This window comes from Polyergus mexicanus, unplaced genomic scaffold (genome assembly GCF_030449975.1).
Source record: "Polyergus mexicanus isolate NDT 795.1 unplaced genomic scaffold, iyPolMexi1.0 SCAF_12, whole genome shotgun sequence".
NCBI lineage: Eukaryota > Metazoa > Arthropoda > Insecta > Hymenoptera > Formicidae > Polyergus > Polyergus mexicanus.
The window spans coordinates 9,620,940-9,641,609 of record NW_027223332.1 but is presented as its reverse complement, the minus strand read 5'-3'; the positions used below and the strand labels follow the sequence as shown (position 1 = coordinate 9,641,609).

Genomic DNA, 20,670 nt, shown 5'->3' with positions numbered 1-20,670 from the left:
GCGAAGCGTTACTGGTTACCTACATCCGACGTATATAGTCTATCCGTGAAATTGACAGCACGCATCGCAGGTGACCGTACGCAACCGATGTTAACGAACACCCCGGCGAAATTATGCAATCGCGTTTCCGCGAGATTTTACGTCCGATTATAAAGAAAAAGAAGGCGAAGTACACATTTTCTTCTATTCGCCGACACAAATAACGTTTCCGTTAAGTTCCGCTTTCATTTGCAATGCAAAATGATCGTGAATTGCACACGAGTAGAAATGCATTTTGCGATAGAAAAAGCTATGCTTCGCGCTGGGTACGTCTCGCGTACGAGCGAGAAATCGCTCGCGAGTTCTTGCCTCGGGTTAACCGGGCAAGATGATAGCAACTTCCGTCAACGCTTAATTCAATGACACACGGGAAGCCTCTTAAAACTATTTGCGTGTCAACGATGCGGCGATCGCATCGCGGATATACGGAAACAACGAACAACGTGTTTCATGCTACAATAGATCACGTTTTCCCCTCCTTTCTCCGTTCTTCGTTAACCAGTTATCGGTTAGTCGGTTACAGGAACGAGGCCGAGAAGTTTCGATCGACGAGCCAATTAAATGTAATTGCCCGAAACCAATGCGTTGTATAAATTTATTAGCCGATCTTAAGATTTTATAAATCGAGTATTCAATCAATAATAATAATAATAATTCATTGTATAAATCTATCATCAATTATTTTTAATAAAATAATATACACGATGTGTACCCTGATTCTTATGTATATAATGCTATTGATTTCAGAACCCTTTAGAATATTTTTGTGCTGGCTCTTGCGACTTTGTCTCATGTCGTTCGCAAGTGCGAAGACACAATTTAATGGAGCGCATTAAAAGGAACTCTCGTATTAACACACCTCCTTCGGTTGTTTAAATTGTCGCTTCGACTACAATCGTAAACGAATTAAAGATTTCCAGGCGGGCTGTAAATCGATACAATTAAGGCGGCGAAGAAGGGCTATAAAGGGTTGTAAAAGGCAATTAACGCGTGGCGTGTGATTAGGATTATAAGTCACTCGGGCTGTTACAGCTGTCGTTGTAAAAAAGTGCGTCCTGATTCGCTCGATTACATTCCTCATCGTCGGAACGCTTTAATTTTTATCGCCATGCGCAGCGAGATAGAAACTTTTATTAATTCTCTGAGCTCTCTGTGTAGGGTGCTTCTAATTTTGCGCTTTAACTGTGCCGTTTCAATGTTTATTTTTACGTAGAAAGAGAGAGAGAGAGAGAGAGAGAGAGAGAGAGAGAGAGAGAGAGAGAGATGCAATATATACGACGAACAGAATTATTCGTGAATCTCAGCGGGACACATTGTATTTTATAAGGCAAGGAGTGTTTCTGATGCGTCCGATAAGATCGGTGTTATTTCGAGGGTTTTTGTACAGTTATATCTTCGCACGACCAAGGAATTATAATGATGTCGGATTTAATGTCTGTCTGCGCCTATGAAATTTCAAATTACATAGTATTGTCAAATATAGAGAGATGAGCGACTCTGATTTCATTGCACAAGCGATCGTATTAAAACAATTACTTGAAAAAAGAATATATTTATATATTTGATACATTTTTTTTTTTTTTTTTACGATGACAGCAAGAATTTTTTAATGGTCGTTTTTTAATGTTAATTTTGAAAATGCTTCAAAGATAGCTTACGACAGTTTATAAATATGTAATGATTTTTCTAATCGAGATAATCAACGATCATCGCGCGATGATACCGCGATTAACATAAGCCACGTTTCGATAGAAAATTGTGAAAAGATTAAAATGCAAGGAATACGTTCGTGGAAACTGCCTGTTCTTTGGACGATCACAAATCACTCAACGTCCGGCGTTAATCGCGCACATGGTGCACATCGTCGAGAAATCCCGTCGTGAAAGAACATCATTATCTGATATTAGTCGTTCGCTATATATGAGTAACATTTACGAAGAAATAAAAATAATCCAAAGAGGCAGAAAAAGAAGAATCTTGAGGAAGGAATAACATTGGCGAAGGCTGAATTAGAAATATTACATTGAAAAGCGCAATATCTCACATTCTAAAGAATAAAAGAAGATGAAATAGTCTTATATTAATTTTACGCACATTTGAGAATACATACTTCGAAATTGAACATTCTATTCATCTGAAATAAATCTCGAAATTATCTTTGCACGAAAAGGAGAAAATGGGTCAAGTGTACTTTCTGATCTTCGAGATCGAATAAGCGAAAGAAAAAAAGATCACGAAAAAGCAACGCGAACAGCCGGCGAGAGGGAAAAAGGGAGAGACCTAGGGAAGTTGACGAGAGAGAACGTAACGGAGAATGCGCGCGGTCGCTCGCCTGGAATTAAGGCTCAGCAGGAATGAAGGATGGAGGACAAGAGAATGAGGATAGGAATGGTCCAACCGAGAAGAGTGAGGAGAGGAGGGAAGGGATAAGAGGGGCACACCGGTAGAGAATGCCAGAAGACGAGACGATCGTTCCCGGCTGATGGATGAAACCGTGCGTCCCCAACGGCGTCGATGACCGTCGATGCGCCTCGGGGATAAAAATCCCCGTCGACTGCAAAGATGTTTCGCTTCCGAGGACCAACGGATTGCGATCGAGGGAATTGTCGAAACCACTGACACCGCCGCCAATGGCGCGTAGCGAAGAACGTCCAGTTTTTCATCGTGGGACATGGTGTCGCCTGACACCCTCGCGAAAACCATATTCACGGGTGGTGCTATCTACCGCGAGAAACCACCCCCCACCCTCCCCCTCCCCCTCCCCCTCCCCCTCCCTCCCCGTGACCGCTGACGTATTTCCTTGATGGAGGAGAATAACTTTTGCTGATTTCGCGAGTATTTCATATACATAATTTCATTTCGTCACGTGCGTATTTGCGATAGTATCTCCGTGACGAACGTACGTCTATCTAGTCTAGCCTAGTCTTACACGAAAACGTAGTCATTAATTTTGAAATCACGAAATATCTCATCAACGCAAACGAACGAACGGTCTCATCAGCGCCGGCATTAAGACGGCAAGGCTTCAGATTGTGATTATGTTACGATTGTCGGTTATTAGTTATTAAAGTATACGACGAGCGCGTTACGGCCGGCGGCTTCCAGGAAGCCTCTGCATTGAAAGTCTTCCTAAAGGCCCAATCGGACCCCGCCTCGCGCCTCCGTCAAAGCTTTAATAGAGTTTATTGTTTTACGACCCGATTATAGATTACTTTTACGAGCCTCGGCCATACATATACAGATTAATCGTACGTTTCTAATGAATCTAACAAAAAAAGTCTCAAAAATTTCTCGCCGCGTTTTCCCTTCTTCCTGCGCACTTCTCCTCCATCCTTTTACCACCATTAACTTCTTCGTCGATCCCTTCTCGCTACAAATTTTATATTCTTTCCTTCACGCCCCCTTTTTTTTCTTTTTTCATCTTACGTCTCTCTCTCTCTCTCTCTCTCTCTCTCTCTTTCTCTTTCTCTTTCACTTGGTTTTTAATTCTTGATTAATCAGTTTTTGATTATTCTTATTTATTTCCGTTATTTCACTATCGAATATTTGTATATCAGTCATGCTTCGTCTATATCTATGAATCTGCGATAACGTGAAAAATCTCGATTGCTACCAAGAGTTCCTTCGAGTCTTTTCCAAAAGGACAGCGTTCACTTCCATGCGCATCTGTCCCCGAAAGACAACGAAAAGGTCCGAGACGGCGCGGCGATGTTATCGGCGAAGGAGTTGAGAGAGAAAAAGATTTCGTAGTTTCACCACGTTTTCGGTTTTCGTGCGGTCGAAAGCAAAAGGAAAGGGGAGATACCTATGCGGGGGCCGGTCCTACCTCTATTCGTCTCCTTCTCTCGGAGACAGTCATCCACGAGACGTGCACCGGAAACCTCGCATGGGCTATGGAGGCTTTATCTCGTACGCATCTGACACCCGCCTCACGAGTCTCTCGTTCTCCACTTGCGCATCCACCAAAATGTGCGCGCATCTTGCACACGTGCACGCGTACTCCTCGCATCTTTTCTCCCTTCATGGCGGATGGGTCGAGGTCACGAGAACTGCTCCGGCCGGTTTTCTGAAAGATAAAGGTGCGACTAGCTTACCGGAAAGTGCAGTTTGTCGCTTCGACTTTAAGTATATACGCGTATTGTCTGACGAAAAAGAGGGAGAAAGAGAGAGAGAGAGAGAGAGAGAGAGAGAAATATAGATAGAAATATAATTATATAAAATTTGAATATAAAATATTTATATATTCGATTGATCAAACATTCGCTTTCTAACGTATAATCATAACTATTGCGCTTAAACTCGAGACTACAGAAACCGTAGAACCGACATTACAGTTCACAGATTGCATCCACAAACGTCCGCGCTCTCCAGCATCCCACGGGACGCGGAGGATGGAAAACGAATAGAGAGATCGGTTCGCCACGGTCAGCGAACGTCGGTTTTATCGGCAATGGTGTCGAGAAGATAGACATCGCTAGAGAATACGGTAACCAAAGCGAGATCACCGGACAAGATAAGATCTTTACCAGCTCCGGCAGTATGGATCGTTTACCGGCCGATCGAAGATTGCCGCGGATCCCTTTTGCGCTGTCCCTCCGGAATCGTTCTGCGTAGATGCAATTAGATCTGTCGGCACGAACAAAAGAATTGAACGATTTTGGGTCAAAGCGCACGAGGAAAGAGACAATTCCGAACTAGTCTCCGCGCGTATGATTCTACTCGTCGATACCAACCTGCGGTTTGGGAGATGTCTAATAAGGAGAGGAGGGCAAGAGAGTAGCGATGCATTTACAAGATTCGTAAAAGCAAACGCATCATAAAAGTAAAGCCTTGCAAAAATATGCGTATAAGCATACGGAGTAATGATTTAAATGTAATATTTTTAAGGGCTTTTGCGCGACCTAACCGGCGCTTCAATCATTCGCTGTTTATGAACGCGACAAGCCCGCGCGTTATTCGTTTCAGCAAAACCGCTCTCATTAAATTGCCGCCCGGTTATATATATATATATATATATATGTGTGTGTGTGTGTGTGTGTGTGCGCGCGCGCGTGCACGCGCGCGCGATAGGACAGGGAACGCCGCGCGTAAAATATATCACCAAGTTTGTTCTCCTGCGCGCGTTTTAATAGCTGAGATCGACGCGCTACGAACGCGTTACGGCGCGGCGATGCTCAAAGAGAGCGGACATTCGCGGAGCGGGAGCAAGTTTGTCGAAAGAAGAAAAAGAAAAAGAATAAAATGAAAGAGGAGAAAGTCGGACGAGAGAGTGAGAGAGAGAAAGAGATGAAACGCGAGGAAGAGGCGTAAGCCAAAGAGTCCTTAGCCGGCACGGAGATCGGCCTTAATTAACTCCAAGTCGACGAGGAGGAGAGCTCGTTTGCGAGCGCCGATTGCCGGCTTCGATCCATGAAGACGACGACGACGACGACGACGACGCGGATGCGGACACGGACGAGCATGAAGACGGAGACGAGGAGAAAACGGTCAAGAGAGCGGGGGGGGGGGTGTCTTCGGGTGGCCCTTGGGTGGCCGGAGATTCCAGTTTCTCGATAATTGGTCGAGCTGTTTCGACACCCGACCACACTAAGCTGCGAGTATGAGGAATAAATCGAAAAGGCGCGCGTTTCTCTCATAGTCTTTTCTGACTGCCTACGGCCGGGAGCAGATGCGCTCGTATGATACCAGAGCCGATGACACTCGGAACGACGCCTACCTATGATCGTTATAGCGCCAGTCTGTCGAAAGGAGTGGCACGATTAATTTGGGATCAACGCCGCGACCAAGATGCGATTCGACTGGACGATCGGTATTATCGCGAAAGGGACGCGTCCGATCTGATGAATGCGACTGAAAATTAATTTTGTGTCATTTACATATATTAGATTTTGAAGCGCGTGTGATATATATACGTATATTTCCTAGAATAATTTTTATCCATTATCATCCAAAAAGATATCAACAATTGTTAATAACATTAAAAATCGATGTCGATATAAATTACTATAAAAAAAATAACGTGATATAAATTCTGTTTTCAATTGCCTTGGAAAGATTTCCTTGGCAATCAAGATCGGACGATCGTTTCGCTGACGTCGTCACATTCGTCACGAGGATCGTGCTCTGATCGATCGAGCCGGTTAGTTAACGGAATCGCATGATAGTAAGGCGTCTCCGGACGATTTAGGGCGAATCGTTGGAGGGTGACTCTCCTCGGTGCACCGGCAGCACAGCTGACTCATCTCCGTCTCGGAGTTGTATCGGTATCACCCCATGTGTTATCGCGTCTCAGCCATCCCGTCTCGGTCGCCCTCTCCTTCCGCAACAACTCCGCCGTATGTCTGTAGCATCTAGCAGAAGCACGCGAAACTTCCTCCGTTCCTTCCCTCGCCTTCTCTCCATCGAGCTTGTCGAGGGCGAGTAATGTGCATTTTGCCCACCCTACGATTTAGCGGGGTGATCGTGGGGCCACGTTTATTCGTTTGTGAAATTAGTGCTGGTTTTGTCATGTTTAGGTGACCACCGGCGAGGGGTTCGTTCCGCTTCTCGGACGATCCACGAAAAAAGGATTTTTCGTCGCGTGCAATCTGGTGTCGATATAATTGTAATATTTTTAGAAAATCATTGGAAAAATATCTATTTCAAAATAAAACATAATATATAAAATATTATTTTATTTTATCTAAAAAAAAAAAAAAAAATTATTTATTTTAAAAATATTCCATCCGATTAGAAAAAAAAAATAATGTATATTTCTAAGTTTAATACAGAAATTTATTTATAATTTTAAATTTAACTTTATATATAATTTCTTTGGACTATTGTAATTTCAATCAATTTATTGAAATTGCATCGTCTCCCGATAAAAGAAACGTCCCGTCGAGAAACTTTTTTTACGCCGAGGTCTTTTGCGCAAATTTCACGGACCAATGTCGTTCCCATCGAGATCGGCGATCGTGCTGATGACGTGAGTCAATTGTCACGCGAGCCGTGGCTTAATCCAATCGACCGGCGACGCCCTTAATGCCGGATTTCGCCGAGGCTCGCTTCTCTTTCCTTCCAATATCCTTCTCGCTTTCGCTCTTTTAAATGCCGTCGAGCGTGCCGTCAAAAAGTGCGAAAGCTTAATTGAAAGAATTGGATCTTTCACTCGGCTGCTCGCAATCAGATGATCCCTGCAGTTTAGATCGTCGATTCGATCATGCGGGACGCGAATCAACGTAACTGACGCCAACCAAGAGTCTCTCAGCCATAACGGATTTCTCCCAGCTTCTGGATTATATGGAAAAGAATTACGAACAACTTTATACCATTCGTCGTCTTCTTCAAAGCGATTCTTACATCGCGCCTCAGCATCATCCAATGTGACTAATGATGCTTTTCTCTAAATATCGCTGAAAATAATAAATCGTTTTTTCTGTAGCAATTTCATAATTTTTAATGCTTCTACAGACACACATATAGAAAAAATTAAATCAGCGAGAAGAAAGAGAATAATGAGAATAACAATAGACGCTACAACATTCTCATCTTCTAATTTTATTTTACAAAATTCCAAACATAAGAGAAAGCAAAGTCTGGAGAATAATACATCAAGTCATTAATATAGATTAATATCGATCTTTCCGCTATCGCATCGAATTAACAATGAATTAACAATGATATCAGCACGTATAGAATCTCTCTTGTTCTAGAAAAAAAAAATTTCACTCGTATATGGGATTTTCAATCGAGCCAAAACTACTTGTGACCTTTTTTGCCTGCGTGCATTTTCTCGCATACACGGACAGAACCAACCAAGCCAGGCTATGCAAGAGCTAACGATTACACGCGTTTTTGCTTCCGGTCGGGCAACTATCCGTAGGATGTTTCATTCGCGATCATGCGTCATCTTCTCTTCCAAATAACATTATTGCGTATGTTTACTCGTCTCCCCATAAACTCGCATCACAAGTTCAATCATTATTATTAATCGAGACTTGCAGAAATTATATTTTAACTTTTTTTTAATTCTAGATTTATCCATAATTATGACATATTTGAATTATTAATCACGGTACACGATACTTGGAGGAATCGTACAATGTAATTTATAACTCGCGCTCATGTCAAACGTTTCGACATTAATTGATCTTTTTCAGAATTATATCGCATTGAAAATGTTTTAAATTATGCAAGGCAGGTTCGAAGAGATATACGATCTACCTCAAGGTGTCGTCGATAGTGGCGCGATGAGATTCGAACTATCGCAATTCATTTTAATTGTAGATCGATTTCGCAGACCGCGATCGCCAGCGTCGAAATTCGTTAACTTCCGTTATCTCAGTTCGTCGATGGCAAGGTCGGAAACGCCGTTTCTTAACTACTCGCATTGCGTATTTTCAACGACGCGCTCTTTTTCCGACTCGACGCAATTAAATGTGCGCGGAATCGCGCTCGCGTTAACGAGCGAAACTGCGATTCGTGCAAAATATAACAAAATCATTAATTCACCGTGAAATGAAATACAATTGGATTACGTGCATGAAGGGAACTTGCGCGCGGATATTTCCATTTCTTGATGGTGAGAAATATCGACGATAAAGTTGGCGCGGATAACATCCAACCGATGAAATCAGTAATATCTAAAACTATCAAAGTCATATCATAGATTTTTGTTTGCACGCATGAATTCTTCATATATGTTTATATTTTATTGGATTTAAAAATCTGTCTCATTTGATTAAAATTAAGTTATTAACCAATCTGTGTAATTTGTACTTTATTGTAAAGTGGATATACATAATTGTATGGTCCATGAGTTTTTAAATATATAATCAAACGTTCAGATATGGCAGTTGTGAGATTGCCCCACATAATTGATTTAATATCAGATAAAAGGACAATTTTCGAAATGGCATCTCGACATCTAATGACATCGTGCACACATTGCTCACGAGCTCGTGCACTTTACGGCTCGCGAGTAGAAATTTTTCGGCATTTACCCGAAACGAGATCCTGTTGAAAGATACGATCGGGCTAGAGGCAATATTGATGCCAGGCCGTTGGGATAGAGAGAAGGCGCGGAGCAGCTGTGTCAGTTGTCTCACCTGTTGTTTCTCGCCCTAATTATGGCTTGGTACCTGAATATATAAAGCAACAATATATGTATACATATAGATATACATATATGCGTATCCGTACTCGTATAGTCGAATAATGTGTGTATATATATCATCGATGAAAGAGATTTATCGACTCGTTTAGTCGTCGTCGCGGGACCACACAAGAAATTATGGACGTAAAGAAATGCTCCGTTAATATCTTTCGACTTTATCATTGTCACATTGTATATCTTCTATATCTGAATTTGAATAAATTTCTTTCTTCCGATCAACGTTTCGAGACATTTCTATAAATTAATTGACATCTTAATCAGTTTCGTACACTTGACTGACTATGTCAAGTTTATAAGTAATCAACGCGAGCAGTTGGTGCGACTTACAAGTAATGACTTTACGTTTATAAAATTTATAATTTATGAATAGTTAGCAATTTTTACTTTGGCCATTTTATGATTTACACGATTTGCTCGAATCGTATAATGTTTTCTACATTTCCAATTAGAGCTTTGCAAGGTGCAACAAAGGTGTTTCTAACGCGACTATCTTAAAAGGGATGCACATTATTATCAGCACATTAAAATACAATAGTGCGACGACGGATAATTTAATGCTTATCGATTTTTTTCTTCCACGTGAAACGTTAAAGTTAGCGCTTTATTATGTATACGTGATCGACAGCAATAAGGAGAGAATAAAATGTCCATTGAGTCCAAGTGCGATGCGGAGCCTCGTGTCGGCAAACAACATTGTAGATCACCAATCGATTAGTATCTCTTTTTACCGAGAAAACAGTACGGTAGACATCTCTTATCCATAACCGATCTTTACACACGGCGGTTAACGCGCATAACTATGTATCATCAAAGTGCAAAGATTCTAATTATATTCCAAAAACTCTTTATCTCCGTTTCTATTATCGGCTGACGCATTGGTAATGACATACTTTGCAGCACGCGCGCTAATAAATGCGATTGCTTACAGACAATGTATTCGTCGTTGTAGCTCGGATTTCTACGGTTTCTTACGTATCTCTTCGATTATAGATATAGGAACGCACTCTAAGAGTTTTTCATATTATTGGTTTTACTGAGATAAAATGTTTGTAAATATGAAAAAAACCATAATGTATATATCGATCTGTTTATTAATAATATAATTTAATAGACATACAGAATAGAATATTCGCGATAAAATTAGAAATATTTCAATAAATATTCGACAAAGTGAATGACATGCTATCACTCACGTGGCAAGATTCAAGCATGTCACGACTGTTCCGTATATTGTCCCTTGAAAAATGCCATCATTTTCTATAAAAAAAACTTGGCGATTATTAACTCGGTTCGATTAATCATAGTAGAAAAATTTTAAATACGATCAAGTATGAGCATATAATTTTATCTTAATTCTATTTATATTGCGTACGTATATGTTTGTATGTGTGTGTGTGTATGTTTGGAAATTTTTTTTTCAGCTTGGCGTATCTTTATTTCGTTTAAAAAATTTGTTTATTTATCGAAATCCGTAATCGGCTTCTTTATTTATTGATTGTCCGTCGGCCGTTCCTTTCGTTCAATTTATTCGCGATTCATCACGCGGCCGCACGACCGCATAATTATTGTACAAGACGGAAGGGGTTTGAATTAAAAACGTTCGAGTTCATAACTCAGCGCTTATCGTTTTTTCTCACTTTAGACGCGACGAGGCTAACAAGCGATTTCATTATACGCATATATACGGCCGATGATAAGGAAAGGAGAGAGAACACATATCGTCGGTCGAATGAGTGTCGAGGAGGATGTCTGTTAGCTGTCCGATAACGCAGATGGTCGCGCGACCATCGGACAGCTCCTCGGCACATTTTCAAGGCTTTCTCGCCCGCATATCCTTCGGCAGAAATAAAGGATAAAGGCTAATCGCGCTCGCGCGCGTCGCGCGAAACCGATATCTTAGATAGCGCGCGCGCTTGCACTACCTGAATAAATACCCGCGTACCGTACTTTAATGTATATATACGTACATGCCAACTAAGTACGCGAGCGGGGAGATTCTTAAAGATATTAATCGCACATGTCGGTACTTTGCATAATTTTGTAACGCATCCCGTCAGTGATCGATAAGATCTTTCGCACGACGCGACGGCCATAGCGCGAACACGCCGTCGGAGAGGAAAGAACGCACGTGGGTGTCTTTATATATGCGAAATCATTTCCTTTTACATACGTATACACGAGTCGAACCGGACTATAAGTCTACTGAAACGACAAAGCTGTGAGTCTCGCGCTGCGATTTAATTTTCTAGATAAAGCGCAAAGTTCCTTCAACGTTTCTCGAGAAATTTATAAACATTGATACTTTCTCATGGAAATATTCAAAAATAAGGAAAAAGTACGGGAAAGATCATTATTTTCTATATGGGACGTATGGACATCCGTTTTCGGCGCGATTACTCGCCGCGAGTAAATATTGCTATCGCTATAAGCCAATTGACGATATATTTCGCTAACGACGGTTAGATGACCTCATCTCTCGGCTCCGTTGAAAAAGCAATGCCGCCTTTCGCGGTTAGCATCCTTTTTCAGTCGGCTCCTTAATTGCCCTTCTAAAGATCGATCCGCTTCCATGGGTCGCACGCGCGTTGCCGATAATAAAGTGCTCGCGGGAATAATAATAATCGGCCGCACAAAGGATCCATTATTCAAACGATAGGAGAGAAGGAAAGAAAAGAGACACGGGGTAGCGTTGATAATCGATGCCGCCATATTCAGCGAACAAGTTGTCCGGATCGCGGCGCTTGGCAAAAATTACTCCGACGGTGAATTTATTATGCTGCTTCGCCTTCGTGTGGGGTTCGGGGCCCTCTCATCGGCGTGGGCCCACTGATGACGGCTCACGGCGGACGACTGGTCTTATTAGGCCCACGCGACTTCAACCTTGTTCAGAGCTCGCGCCGCGCTCATGCGTGTCGCCAGGATTCTCGTCTCCGAAGTCTCTTGTTGTAATTATCAAGAAAAGGAGATAATTGCGATGATACTTTTGCGCTTAATATACAATATATTTTACACAGAAAAAAAAATTCTCGTAGCAATTTTACCTTTTGCACGACGCACGGAGTTTCTTTTAACTGAAATATCTCTTGTGGCAACGATAAGATGCCGGATCATCGGAGAATCAAGATTTAAGCATTTCCACGAATTAAACCGTTAATAACGCGTCATCGTAAAGGGTAATCTGTACGTTTCCTGGACACCATTGCGCTGCCACTGTTCTCAACAAACTATCATCTCGCATCGGTACCATGTGGTGTCTCTCGCGTGGTCGACTAAAACACACCGTCCTCTACTCGGGCTGAACGCGAGCAAAGCATTCCCGGCGCGCGTCGCCTTCTATTTGCCCGATAATTTAACGCAACGTCGGCTCTCTCATCCGCGGCTCCAACCACGGTGGAACATTTCGTCGTCCCATTTTACATTTTCGATTAGCCGAAACGCGCGACGCACTCTGTCGCACGCTCTCTTATTAACGCGTCTCTATATCTCGACTAGTATTTGTGCGATGGCTCCGCTCTCTTTCCGTCTATCGTCTCCGCTCCTATACTTTCCCTCCTCTTCCTTCTACATCGCGGCTTTCTCGGTTTCGCCGACTCGCCCTTGTCGACCGCTTCGCGTCGCCGACCAGAGCGATAAATTTTCGCGCGCCGACACCGAGCAATATTTCCTTGCCGTTTGTACGCGCCAGTTCCTCTTTTTGTCGAAGGGGCTCCGTACACGCGGATAAACGCTCCGCGTAATACGGTCAAACGTCAAGAAAAAAAGGCGCACCCGGTACCATTTCAATTTGCGAAATGGTGCTGCCTTACTATCGTTGTTGTCGTCGTCGCCGTCGTCGTCGTCGCCGTCGTCGTCGTCGTCGTCGTCGTCGTCATCGCCGCCGCGAGTTAGGGCCTTTGCGTAAATCTGCATAAGGATATAAGCACGCTGCAAAAATATATCGACCAACGTGAAAGGGGCTAGCATAAGTTATCATATATTATAGCTCAGAACTTGAATATTGAAAGGCTCATCGTTACTCAAGAGTTTAAACTTTGTTATTCCCATTGCGTTTGTATCCTATATACGTATGTATGTGTATCCACAAAATTATTTGGCGAAAGGAATAGAAAGAAATTGATATCGAGAAAATATGAAAGGAAAGATATCCCCGCGCGACAACCCCGGCATGGTATGGAATTTTTGAAGAGCATTATTATTCGTATTAACCCGCACAAATGGAAATGACTCTGCTGTGCGTGTACATGCAGGTACTATTATAATAGTTACTAGTTATAATAAAATTTAATCGCGCCATATTGAATTATAATTAGTTTTCTCTCCCCATTTCGTCCACATTCGTAAAACATTCCAAGTACAAAACTATCGAGGTGGATGGAAATCTATCCAAATATAAAATTAAATATATCATTCAATTTTATGTAAATAATATTCACAAAAAATTTTATATTCGAAGAGTATAATTTCGCGGGATAATACGCGATAGTATTTTTATCGTCCAATTTGCAAAACTACATCTTCGTTAACATACCCATCGCGCTCGCGGACGCGACACCGCGGTTATATAGCTCGTGGCGCAAAAACGACATCTCGCCGAGTGGATACCTGTTTCCTGTCTTCCGCTTGGAGAAAGTCTCGGCAAATTTTTTGGCGCTTGTCCCGATGGAGAAATAAGAAGCGAGAGAGGAATGAAGCGAGGAGAGAGGAATTATCCACGACGCGGCGCCTTGCGCAGAGCGCCGTAAATCCTGTTACATCGTGCCGACGAGGAGAGCGGCGCAGGTGTTGCCGAGGTATCCTCGTTATTTATTGATTTACTTAATTCGGCCAAAGAGGACCGTGGGGCCCCTCGGCGTTTGAAGAGAGCCGGCTCATTTCGTGATTAAAAGACGTTACGGACGCCTCGGCGCGGCATGTGTGTGGCGGCGGGATTCTACCTCCCCCTCCGTATATTTTTGTGCTTAACGGCTCTCGCCTTTCTCGGTTTATTGCTATTTAGATGATGAAAAGAAAGAAAAAGAAGAAGAGGTGCGAGAAGGGAGGAGAGAAGAGAGAGGATTGTAGCGAGTAGAGACTCTCTTGCGATCCGATAGAAGAAATCAACGCGAGAAATCGTCGTGATCGGCGGCAAGAAATCGAGAGAAAGAATATATTGTACAATAAAACTACAGCAGACGAGATCGTAACTCTGCTAATTACGATCGAAACGATCTGCGCGAATGAAGCGTCGAGTAATTTGAAAATTATTAGTAGCTATTCTAGAATTACGTAATTATTAAAGTAGTTGTAAATTAACAATCTTTAAATAATCATTATATTTTTTAATGCAAACAGTAACAAGACATGTAATAACTTTGAGATATGTTGCGCATAATTATATATATATATATTATATACACATTTATAAAAAAAGATCTCTATTGCATCTGTATTACAACAATGTGTCATCCCTATCGAGTGGTTGAACGTGCCAGCCGATATACGCCATATGGAATTAAGGTATCGAGAATAGCGCGCACGCGTGACGTTAAAAGAGCGCGGGGACCGCCGAGCTGCGGCGATGATACGGGAAGGTCGATTCGATAAAACTAATTAAGTCCATTTTTCCATCGATGTAATTACGATTTACAGTCCCTAATTTCAATTACGTCCCAATTAAGTCGGCCGCGCGTTGCAAGTTGACGACGCGTCGTGGTTCGCTCGCGAATTGCACGGATAAACTCGTATTTATTTCCCGATCGTGGCTTTACCTTGTCTCGCATCGGCCGGAAAAAAATTCAACGAGGATATTAACGCGCACGCGGCCAGCAGACCGCTATGGATCATATCGCCGTCCAGAGATTATCGGCCTCGCGGCTGATCTACGTCGTAAAAGAGGCCATCGGGCGAGATCGGTATACGGTCGGATCGGCGTCGCCGTTTTAATGCCACGAGAGAAGAGATACTTTTCATATTCCGTGCCCGCATTCGAGTCGAGCTGGTTGTAATTAGCGGAATCGCAGCTGACCGGTACGCGCCGATTACGATCGGCTTGCTGGAACTCTTCTCGTTCGTTCGCCGCGAGAGATCCCATATTCTCACTCTTCTCCCTGTAAATGGTAAGGGGAAACTTATCCCTCCTGGGAATGATCTAGGTTGTTTTTTAAAATATAATTTGCTATATGCGTTTGACGGTGAGCGCACTGGTGTGGATTACTCGTATCGGAATTAATAGAAATAAGAGATCGGCAACCAGAAGTTTGAAAAAAAAAGCACCGTTTATAATATCACCCATATATTTTAATAAAATACATTAGCACTCGCAATTTTACTCTTAGATTACAGGATCGATATTCAGGATTTTAAATATTTAACTCTAAAAAATTTTACGACTAAACTGACGTTCATAGAATTCCCATATATATGCCTCTATATTCACATTATCCTTCTCCTCCTTCCGTAACACCGCCGTGTCGGGCCTTGAGATATGCGAGAGGAGATTGAATATGGAAAGTGACGAGAGAGAAGTATCCCGATACAATGGGAGGGAAAGCAAAACAAGCGCGATGGCGAAATACGACGAAATAAAAAATACCGTCTCGTGGCGGCCAGCGAGGAGAGACGCAGGAGAGATGAGGGAGAGATGCTGAAGCGAGAGAGAGAGAGAGAGAGAGAGAGAGAGAGAGAGAGAGAGAGTCAGGGCCCGTGAGAGGAGCCTGGCGGGTCCGTCGCTGCAGGGGGTCTCACACGCACGCGGCAACACACGCAATCGAAAAACCAACATCGGCGCCGACAAATAACTACCCATATTATCCGATCTTGTAGGCTACCATCTCACCACGAGTCCTTTGTGAGAGGCCACAGCGTTATGTATGACGCTGCGTCGTAGAAGCGTCGGGCTGGCCCGACGCGTCGTGGTAAAATATCATGCCGGTCGACATGTTTGACGAGAGAATGTCAGCCTGGTTCCCTCTTTATCTCGTTTCTCCTTTTATCGTGCTCTTCGTCTCCGCGTTCATCTCGCGCGCGTCAATACGATCAACTATAGATCCTACTAATTAGTACGGCAGGTATTTTGGATGAAACGCCGCACATTTAATGTCCAATCGATTTAATCCCTGAAAATGATTCGACACAATTGAGCGAGAAGCTGATTTTCTGTGGTTCTCTTTAAAGCGTCGTCATTAACATCGATCTCTTACTTAGGTTCGCAAAAAGTGGAATATAAATTTTTTGCACAACGCATCGAGCAGTTTTTGATTTTCAGTTTTGAAAAGTTTTATATATATACCATATATATATTATACTGTATAATATACAGTACACATGCACATTTGTACATATATATCATTAGTTTCCATTGATATCTTTATCCATCTCTTTTAGTCCAATAATAATTTTAATAATTCAGAATCCTTAGTCCCGTTATTAATAATTTATTTAATTTTACCTCGAAACGTAATTAAAGAGCATCTTTAAAAGTTCTTCGAAAGAACCCGAGGCATAATCGGAATGCCTCTCAAAAGGCCGACAACAGGCCCAAAGTATTTTTATTCGCAGCACCGATTGTAAATCAGGGCAAATTAATCGCAAATCCAGGCGAGAGGTCCTCCCACGCGATTCGACTGAGAATGAAAAGAGCGTTGCTCTTCCCCGATTGGTATACACATTGCGTATAAACAATTTTTGTACAATTTTACGTAACCTACACGTTACAATATATAATTTTTATACAAATTCAAAAGATTTATACTTTAGATTATAAATATTACTTACTATAAGTTAGTAAGACATCCAATATAAGTTTTAAGAATAAAAATGTAATAATTTAGCCTGAGAGTTCTTCCTCTTCGTGTAAAAGTCGACTCCAACTGGAGTTCGCGATATAAGAGACTAATTATGCGCGCGTCTCGCAGATGCTGGATCGTATTAGAATGAGACACGGTTTCGCGTTCTGGCGAACCTAACGCGTTCGCCAGAGTCGTTGTAAGCCGTTGGGCCTTAGCGTACCGTGGACGCCTTGAAAAGACTGTACCTTAAGATGGCAATGGCGACGGCATCGGCGTTCACAAACGCGCCGACAAACGTTGTGTCTCGCTAGAAACTTCTCCTCCTGCCGCTACACACCCTTGCCTCCCTCACTCCCCTTTTCCCCTTCTTTGACACACAGGTACACACCTTCGCGTATGCGGTCTGTTCACTGAATTCGCGCGAAAGTTCCCTGACGTGTGTACGCGTGGAGTTTGGGTTACCGAATGATCCCCATTCGCGACGACCAGGTGCTAATCAAGATCGTTGGAAGGAGGTTATCCATGGGAGCTGATCTGTCCTCTTGATTGGACGATGGTTCTGAACTTTCTTCAATTTACAATTAGAATCGTACAACTTGCGATTCAAATTGTCTAGCTATTAAAAAGAGCAGATCCACAATGTGCCATCCACCAAGTTCTCGATTCCGGTAGCGTAGTAGCATCGTTGACGATGGGATCGCGCTGTGTTAAGATGCAGAAAGAACGCGAAAAAATCCATGGAATGACGGCGGAGATGTGGGCGAGGAAGGGTGCGCGCTGGTAGGAAAAAGAAAAAAGTTACGAAAAATGCGAACTTCTCACCGCGGCCAACGACAAAGGGCTGCTGCACATTTGCCGTGGAAGATAAATCTCTCCGTCTTTGTTTCTCTTTATGTAACCCTCCTATCCCTTGATCTTCCTCTTCCTCTTACTTGCTCGCTCGCTCGCTCGTCGTTCTCTCGGATCTCCTTTGCTCCATGGCGATCGAGTCGAACTCCCCTTCTGGCATGGGGGACACATCGTTCTCTTCCTCTTGGCTCTCTCATTTACACTACGAGCGGCAGGATTTACTGGCCGCAGAATACAATGCGGACCTGTCCGTGTCCATCCACCGAGACCAGGAGCCGTCCTCTAGTCGTGTACCTCTTCGCCGTAGCTATACATATCCGCCCTCTGCGGCACGTCAGGGCACGGAAAAGACGAAGGAGGAAGAGATGAAGGAGGAGGAGGAGGAGGAAGAAACAGTGGAAAAGAGAGTATTACGGGATCGGACTCTCGGAGTATTTTGCGCCTGGCCGAGTGAAAGTTGCGCGCGAATGCTACTCGTGCGAAGAAAGTCGCGAAACAGATGACGACTGCCTTAAAGACGCGAGCTGAATGTTTGAAACAGTTTCCATGATCTGTAACTGAAATAAATCTAAAATTTGAGATGAAATTTTTTTCAATAAAAAGATATCTAAAAAATTGCGAAGAAGATCTTTGCATCAATGGTGCGTGGATGTGCGTACACAATTCTTTCTTTTATAATTTTTTTTATAATGAAAAAAGTACTATAGAGATAAAATCATAATCTAACATTCACGAAAAGAAGAAGCTTCGGAGAACATATAAACTGGTTCGCGCATTAGACGAGAGAGGAATTCGAGGCCTCCCGCTAGCGCGGAGACGACATATACCATAGAGCGGTGACCGATGTAGAAGAAACGTGATATCGACAGCGTCAATAATTAATACGTTCCAATATATGAGTTTCTACCGAACGGAGATCGTTCATTCGGTCCGGTCGAATGGCGAATCCTCAATTTCTCGGATCGATGATCATTTTCGATCGTCTTCGCGGACGTCAAACCGTGCCGACGTGTATCTAGCGAAGGCGACTCGACTCGAGAGCCGTGCACACGTGGCCGACATCAGAGACCGAAGCCGACGACGAACCCCGGTCACTTTGCATAGCTTAGAGCCGTCACACCTACCAATGTCAATTAAGCGCGGCCATTCAAAGCCACGCAGACAATGCCTTTCAAGGATAAGACGGTGAAAATCTCTCAAGTATCTTAGAAACGCTGATTTTAACTTAAGTATCGACTATCGTAAGATCAGCAATATTGATGCAATTTTCCAAGTTTAACGTGTAGATGAGCGTTAGATTATCCGATTGTCGAAATGTTCGCTGTAATATCTGTTTTGTAATTTATATTAATCTGATTTTAATATATAGACTATATATATTAAGTTTCATATTTTTTAAATCATATAACGCCTAATAATGTCAGTATCGCTGAATCGGATTGTGGCTCGATCGAAATTAAATTCGTGTTATGTCGTTTTCTATCAACATAAAGAAAAGATTCTATAATTCAATTTAATAAAATATTAATAATAATAAATTCCTCGTCAAGACACATAAATTTCTTAATTCATTTTAATTTCATTCGGTCTTCGAGAGAAAAAAAAATTTCAATTTTTTTAGTGGACGCGTAAAAAAAAACATTTGGTGTCTCTCTTATTGTTAGATAAAACATCTGCAAAATTGTATCCAAGTAATGTCTAAAATATGTTTTTATTAATATATTTTAATTTACTTTATTACAATTTCTCATGTTTTTATATTTTAAAATTAGGTATGTTACAATGTTTTAATAAATCTGAAATTTTAATTAAGTATTTCATTTAGCATAACACGCACGCATCATTAAAAATTTATGTGAAACTCATATGAGCGAATTATAAAATATATCGTTCTAAAAATAATAACATGATTTTGTTTTTATTAAATAACTAATACATAATAGACAATAATTCTCGTGTTTCTCTGGATTATTAAATATTAACAATGTGTCGAATAGAAAAAAAGATATATCATTGGAAACTTGAATCAAATTCTTTATGCCCGTCGTTATATATACATTACTGCATTCTACCGATCCTCGCGATCGATTATCATCGATCTTTGATACTTTGGGTATCTCGGCGGAATTGAGAATAGCCCGTCGAAGGCTTCAGAGAATGAAAGCCGACCACTTTGCATAGTTTAGCGCGGTGACACTTCCCGGTGTCAATTAAATTCTCGTCGCCATCGGGCACACCAAGTGGGCCGCGCGATGCCGGCTCTCTTGGAAACTTCCAAGATTCTAATTCCCTCGAGAACACACGGAACTCGCGATTGGACCGGCAACGCCGGATCGTGTACATTCGCCGATCAAAGCCGGCCACCCTGCATTCCGATTGCTTCCTAATCTCCCTCGTCTCGAGGAAATCGAGTCCACGTGGTCTTTTTCTGTACCTCCATCTTCGCCTATATCACGAGACACGACGTATCTGGCCTCTAATTGATGCTTTTTAGAGAGAAAAGTTCGCGAGATATAATGAATAAAAATACGTAGATAGCAGCTACTGTTACTATAGATGATACAGCGATTGTATCGTCTGGATAAATAATCTGCCAATTAAACTAATATTTATCGATTTTTATTTTTCTCTTTAAAAATGATATTCGATCAAGCTGCGAAAAAGATTATTGCATCTTTTAAGCAATTTTATATTAAATGAAATGAACGTATATCTCAAAAAGAAGATGCAATACTTATTTCGACTTTGACTGAGAAATTCTTTGACACGCTTACCCGAGACAACTGAGAATTACGCGTTTGTAAAAATTCTCAAAGTATTTCCCGCATGGCTTTCATGGGGGGGGGAAAAAAAAAAAAA

General features: G+C 42.1%; 1 protein-coding gene across 2 annotated transcripts in view; it reads left to right on the top strand.

Annotated features, from left to right (window-relative positions):
* Nucleotides 1-20,670, top strand: part of LOC138938443 (uncharacterized) — a 355,984-nt gene that overhangs the window by 116,390 nt on the left and 218,924 nt on the right. The gene's annotated exons all lie outside the window — the stretch shown is intronic.